The following is a 6754-nucleotide window of genomic DNA, read 5'->3' as shown; positions in this document are numbered from 1 at the left end:
CATAGGATGTACTAAAGCATTGATCCTGTAGCAGGTTTTAAGTCTGACTTGGGCAAGTTTTTTAGTAAATTCCAGATCAACTCTGTATTCAAGGGCTACCCTAGTCCGACAACTCTAAGTCGGCAGTAGATTCAAAAGTATCGCTTCCTCCATTGCACTAAACGGGCTTATCAATAAGGTGTTCTTTATCAAGACCTTGTATTTTTATAATATGAATAGTTTGGATGGTACAATATAGAGAGGTATTAAAAAAGGACAAGCAAATGAATATGAATGTGCGCAAACGATCACATATTGCGGTCATTGTTTCCTAAATGACTTTGATCGCGCTCATTGATGTTTCTGAATCCTCATACGTTGAGTTTAGAACTTGACTGCTACATGTACGCAATGAGAGAGGTTCTTATCACTCAACCTCTTAATTTGCCTGCATGGTTTGCTTTTTTTTCTAGCACGAGGTCCAAAGCGCTGAATTTGAAAGTGGTGACATTCTTTCTGTCATTTTCACATTTGTAGTCCAAGCAGCATAAAACAATAACCATCAGCGAGTGTCTCCATATCTTATGCCTTTGCATCGATTTTTCGACTTCTACTATTTGTCTGCGTAGGAAAATTGTGAATGGCGCTTTGCGATATTCCTTGAAAAGTACCTACTTTTGGCACCGTTTGACAAATAAATTATCAAAAAAAGTCATAGAAATTAGTTATGCAAACACGTTTTTGATAACAATGGCGAAAGATTCGATTCGTTTGTCAAATATAGAATTTATGAACATTTGTTATTGTTGATTGGTTCCGTAGCTTTTTGTACTTTCAGGGGTGCAAAGTGAGAACTTAAACAAATTTCGATCTTTCTGACCCCGGGCGATAACTCTTCAGAACATAATGTTTCCATCTTGACATAACAAAAAAGCGTACACTGACTAATATACCCTGGACTAAATATTTTAAGTAATCAATTACGCCGTGAACTCAAAATAAAATCAAAACATAAATAGTGGCAACAATAATGAACAATTGACATTTAACGATTTGACGCCAAACATTGCTCGCGCGTCAATCTAAAAGTATTGAGGACTAAACGAAAACCCCAAGCACTCCTCGCTTAAAAAAGGTATCAAGTGAATACCGCGTCGTTTTCTCTCGTCGTTTGTTGCATTACAGTCCAAACGCTCGGGTAGCTAGCAGTATTTGAAGATGGTATTGAAGCGGGTCTCTTCACAACATCATGACAGTCGGTAAGATTGATAGCTATCTTTTGAGCAACAGCGCTTCTTACTTGTACTCGTAAATGTATCGGTGCGTACGTATGTAGATACAGCGACGGTAGAGGATTGCAAATGCTTCACCGAGCTCTGTATTTACTACGGTACGTTCGTCTTCCGACCCAAAACATGGAAAACAAAACTAGGGACCTTGGAGATCCTGGCACAGGACCGGTTGCGTGCTGACTGTTCACTGAAATACACAGTCGACCTTCACAGTATTACTTCTCCTGGGCCTCTTCTACTTGGGCGAACAATTGTGCGTTCCCAGTTTCCACATCATTCTGGGATTGGTTGAGCGATCATGGAAAATGGACTAGACTCGTCGATGGATCACAAACTGAAATGGAACTATTGCTGAGCTCTCTCTCTTTATATTCGTTAGCTTTACGTGGGTAGAGAAACATGGAAAGGGTTTTTTTTAAACGACTTGAATTTCTTTCACGTCTTTTTTATTTTATTGGACTCTGTTTGAGTGTCACCGAAAAGATCTGATCGAGCAAAAATCAAATAACTGATGTCTAGCCTTATCAAAGCTAGATGGCGATACCTGTTGAAATTGATGACGTCAATTCAAAACCGCCCATTGAACAACAAGCTAACTTCCCAGAAAGGCTCCATTTTTGATATGTTCCATGATCTCGAACCAAAACGTTCAAGCCGAACAATGGTGGAAATAAAAAGCTCAAATGCTCGGTTTGAATTGGATCGCTTTAAAATTCGTTTGTAATCCTTTGCCCTGAGTTGCCCAGTCCGAGCTGTTACAATGAAAAACTTGCTCAAATTCGTCTTGCTTTCCAAAATTCCCTCAAGTGGCCTTAACATAAAACCATGGATATATTGATATGCCACCATCGATGTTGTACCGTCCATTGTCCATTCATTTCGTTAGCATGAAAACATGGAGTCCGGCCTCCATGCATAAACGTATTGCAGCAAAGGAGAGGGTCCGATGCCTCAGAATCCAGTGGAAATTGAGTGTACGTACCGTACGTACACTGAAAATGGAATCCTTGTTTATTTGGATGAAATGGCTCCTTTGAAAGTGAGTGGGACGCTTTTCATGACGGGCACTCTTCTGGACTCCTTAAGGGGTGTCGTGAGCATCAATGACTTGAAAAATGTCTTGTTTTGGAGCTTGTCGCCCTAGTGTTTGGCAAAGCTGAGCAAAAAGCCTTTCAGAACAAAGTGGACCCGAAGCAAACGAGGTAGACGAAGCCGGGAAGAAGGAAGGCTAACAAGAAGGAGGAGGAGGAGGAAGAGGATGGGAGAACGACGAGGACGAGAGAGAAGGACCCCTGTGTTTATACGATACTACTCAGCCATTGCCTCGACTCCAAGATGTGTCATCACCGGAAGCACAATTTATATACTCCAATTGAGCTCTGTCGTGGACTTGAAATGAGCTCCATTTTTCACCTGACTCAAAATCTTGGCAGAGATCCACATCCCAAGCCACCAGCCAGACACCCTGAATTTCTTGGGCTGTCCTTTACTTGAAGACCCTTGCCTCTTGGCTGCAGGCCTTTGAATGAATGAATGAAAGAATGAATGAACGAACTCATCCTGGGTAAAAAAAGAAAATGCCATTTTGAGACGATTCTTTGACGTTGAAGGTGTCTACTTACTATTGCAGGACTCTGTGTGCCCGTTCCCTTATGGAATCACTCACCTACCTTCTCATCCAAGTTCATCAACCCATTGGGATAACGTCAAGCGCAGCAGAGGCTTAAGCAGTGGTCGGGACAACTGACAAGAAATCCCATTTCTCTCTTTCAAGTGGCCAATCCATCGTGGGGACCAGTTGGAACCCAACTGAGGTTGAAGTAGGCGCCACGCCCCCCGCTTCTGATTATCGACAACACCGAAAAGGCGGAGTGGCAATCTGAGATTTAAGAACAGACGGCGAGCACAGACTTGGTGAACTGGATCCTTGGCCTGGGATCTTTGGGGATTCTCTTCAACACCTGTTTGGTGGATGGAAGAACTGTGGAAGAAGGAGCAAGAGGAGGAAGATACGAATAAGGTTGGAGAGAATCTCTTCTCGGACCGATGCCTGCCTGTCAGAAAGCACCTTGACAAATTGTATGTCACCCGAGAAGGATCTTGGCAAGGCATTGGCACCTTCACATGCAACCTACTTCTCGAGCCCATTCCCGAGGCCGGCAAATGCCGTCCAAATGTTCCTCTGTTCTTCGTGGTTCTCCCATTCTGCCATTCCTTGAATCTCGCCAACCAACTTGTCTGCTCGTTGGCTTGCCTACCTAGCACTTTAGTTTCTTTATTCGCTCGTAAAAGCCATCCGAGTCTCGAAAATAAAGAAAAACGCTTTGCTCTCTTCGAGAGATTCCCATAAATATTTGGGGGGGGGGATGTATCCTACCAACGCCCTTTTCTTCGATCTTCGTCTATTCCTACTTCTTTCGTGCGCTCTTCAGCTACAGCACGTGGGACGTGGGACGTTGGTGGGTGGTGGTTGATACTGGAGAAGTGTGTTCGAGTGTGGGTGCGTGTTCCAAGATCCCCTTCCATCCAATGCATATTGCCGGTCCTACTCCATCGTCCCATTCCAACATGGGTTACACCGAACGAGCGAAGGAACACACAAACATCGGGGGTATTTATGATTCTTGTTCTGATCGTGGCTGGAATCTGGAGAGCAACAAACAACAAACAACACGTTATGTAGTGACATTCGTGTGCGAAAATGATGTCGAGACTCATTTCATGATAAATAGAAGGAACTGACCACCTCTCATCTCAATAGCGGGCAAATTAAAAAGGGATTAAATTGGTCAAGATTTTTGTGCTCGGATGCCCATGATCAAAGGGTGACATCGGTGACATGTTCGATAGGCTTATTAAAATCCTTCTTTCGATTTCCTCCTTATTTGCTGGTTGCTCTTGGAAGTAAACTTGTGCAAGAAACATGGCTACCATTGATGGGGAATAGGAGACAGAAATCACCAATTTGGCACAGTTTTTACTTTCCCCGTAACCCCTCAATTGGACTTGGCAATGGGAACGGTCGATTTAAAGTTGGAATAATTTTAAAATAATGCACCCGGGGCAGTAATGTGTTCCAAGAATTTAGCATTTGGCTGCTCACCGATAATTGTTGGGAAAACATGGGCAAGGCCTAAAATCATTACCCAAATAATGACAAGCAGAAAGGCCAAAGCACCGCAACGACTGCAAACACAGACCATGGATGGAACAATCGAAGAGAAACGTGGATTCAAATCCCTCGTGCCGAGCTTCTTCATCCAAATAACTTCCTCGGAAATGGTTCCTCCATTGTCATTCCTTCTGCCCTGTTGGATTCTTTCATTGGAGCAACAACACAATGCGTCGAAACGAAAGCGGGCCGAGGATCCCTCCGGAGATCTAGGCACGACAATTAGAACCATCTGAATATCGATTCCGTCCCTGTGTTTAACCAACTGATATCCGTCCAGGAGACCCCCCAAATATGGGTAGGATATTTTTCTCTGAAGGGATCACATCAAGCGACGGCGAGAAGAGGAACAGCCAGAACAACGAGAACGAGCGAGAAAGAGAGAAACTAGAGAAAGAGACAGAGCTAGAGAAAGAAGCAGCAGGCACATTTGGAACCAAGTGGATTCTGTTTTCAAGGAGCTGGGTACGTGAGTGTACGTATGCACAAAAACAGGAAATGTCCCAAGGATCCTTACAGTATGACAGGATATGATGATAATAATGTCCCCTCGTGGGAACAACAAATGGTAATGCTTTCGGGTTGCCTTTTGAGTGTATGGTGAGTGTGTGGTGTGTGCTCCGTAGCTCCTCTTCCTAATGTCCCAAAACTGCATCCACTTCGTACAAATCATGGACACTTTCAAACGGACGTAGTTATAGCTCGGGAAAATGTTGTGAGGGGAATGTCTCTGTTTGTTCCAGTTACCGGGGCTCCTTTTTGCTCATAAGCAATATTCCATCTATTTTACATAATCAAATTTTAAATCCTATCTCTCTCTCTCTCTCTCTGGGGCTCCTTTTTGCTCATAAGCAATATTCCATCTATTTTACATAATCAAATTTTAAATCCTATCTCTCTCTCACTCTCTCTCTCCGGAGAAGGCACTCTGTTTTGGGCTAAACTGTGACAAAACGGAAGGGTTCACTCTTGCCTTTCATATTAGGAGGTCCCTCAAAGTGTTCCACTCTCTGTGTAGACGAAAGAATCTGTAGATTTCCCGGGTGATGACTCAAACAATATATACGGGCAAAGCTCTCAGGGCCAAGATAAAACGAGGTGATATCAATGCATGACAGTTGACTCTTGAGGCGTGACAAGATCGGGTGGCCCATAAAAGTGTCCCTTCTATTTTGAGCTGGCCCACACATTATCTTAAATTTGATGGCCGCCATAGTCTTTCAGGGAACCTTTTCGAATCAGGTTCTCTTACAAGGGTATTCATGGCGAGAAGGTTCATTGTTGCACCGGTTGCCTTTCACGCGAAAAACTTCTGAGGATCATACTTGAATGTAATTTGTCTTAAGATCACGCCATCCTGACTGCGGCACTTGTCACTTTAACTTTTCTTAACAGGGTGACCACGTCACTGTTATCCAGTTTACAACACCAAACCCAGGGGCCTTTTGTTTTTTATTGAAATGTATTTTGCATGCACGAAATCGTTTTTCCCGTCGTCTTTAAAGAGTCGGTTTAAAGAAATTATTTCTTTTTTGATTAGGTCACCATGGTGAAATGGTTTCACCAACGGAATGCGCATTTTTTGGAATTTTGGAATGTGAGACATCAGTTCAAGCTAAAGAAACTTGACCAAACGTGTTCCCGCAAGAGAATCGAGGTTAGATTATATTTGCTGCAAGTCACAACATCACATTAGCAATTAATAACCGTATTTGCATACGTTGTCGTCTTGTGCAGATCCTCGATCTCACGAACCTTTCCAGTGCTTTATTTGTCGTGTGGTTGTTGCATGTTGGAGGCCATCCAAGATAACCATCGCCAAATATCTGCATTAAGAATGAATCCAGCGGCCTTCAGGGCTTGGGGATCGATCTAGTTTCAGGTTGTGACACCAAGCTACATATCTACCCAAGCTAAAGCTTCGTTCAAGAACAAGAAAGCTGGAAAATATTGTTGTGAGGCAGCAAAAAACAGCAAGAAAATGTTGGTTCCTTGGGTCGTCGTCGATCTCCTCGCTCTCTCCCCCATCGAAAGAAGGCGTAGTACAAATAGACATGATATACCCATTATCACGGAAGTGATTTATGCCCCTTTCATCTTCCTCCACATCCTCCAGTCTGAGCGCTCTTCGCCAAAATAAGTCCCAAAACGAGTGTTCCTAGACGGGTGCCCCCAAAGACCTTTTTTCTCTCTCTCTCTCCCTCACTTTGGCCACTTCCATCAGAGAATTAATGGTGACCCTTTGAACGAAATCACGCACCGCAGATACTAAATAAGCTCAAAAGCCAAGTTCCCAAGCAAGTGATTGAGC

The sequence above is a fragment of the Tigriopus californicus genome, chromosome 8 (genome assembly GCF_007210705.1).
Source record: "Tigriopus californicus strain San Diego chromosome 8, Tcal_SD_v2.1, whole genome shotgun sequence".
NCBI lineage: Eukaryota > Metazoa > Arthropoda > Copepoda > Harpacticoida > Harpacticidae > Tigriopus > Tigriopus californicus.
The sequence above is the reverse complement of the archived record's forward strand: the minus strand, read 5'-3'. Positions refer to the sequence as shown.